The sequence below is a fragment of the Entelurus aequoreus genome, linkage group LG01 (assembly GCF_033978785.1).
Source record: "Entelurus aequoreus isolate RoL-2023_Sb linkage group LG01, RoL_Eaeq_v1.1, whole genome shotgun sequence".
NCBI lineage: Eukaryota > Metazoa > Chordata > Actinopteri > Syngnathiformes > Syngnathidae > Entelurus > Entelurus aequoreus.
The window spans coordinates 15710257-15710861 of NC_084731.1; positions in this window are offsets into that span (position 1 = coordinate 15710257).

Below are 605 nucleotides of genomic sequence, written 5' to 3' on the forward strand. Positions count from 1 at the left end.
TCCTCCGGTCCGCCTTCTTAAAATAGAGGAAGCATTACCCCGGTCTGCCAATCCAAATGTTAAATCTAAAAGTCAAATATAAACGCTAAATCCAATTCTTAAATATAAATGTTGGAAAATGAGCTAAATGTAAGAAAAGTTAGCTAAATATTAAAAATATATGAGATTAGACATAATTTCTAGGCGCAGTCAAGGCGTTGAGGGGATCCGGTTTGGTGGCTGCAGGATTAAGTCTCTGCTTTTTGCAGATGATGTGGTCCTGATGGCTTCATCTGGCCAGGATCTTCAGCTCTCACTGGATCGGTTCGCAGCCGAATGTGAAGCGACTGGGATGAGAATCAGCACCTCCAAGCCGGGTCCATGGTTCTCGCCCGGAAAAGGTTGGAGTGCCATCTCCGGGTTGGGGAGGAGACCCTGCCCCTAGTGGAGGAGTTCAAGTACCTCGTAGTCTTGTTCACGAGTGAGGGAAGAGTGGATCGTGAGATCGACAGGCGGATCGGTGCGGCGTCTTCAGTAATGCGGATGCTGTATCGATCCGTTGTGGTGAAGAAGGAGCTGAGCCGGAAGGCAAAGCTCTCAATTTGCCGGCCGATCTACGTTCCCAT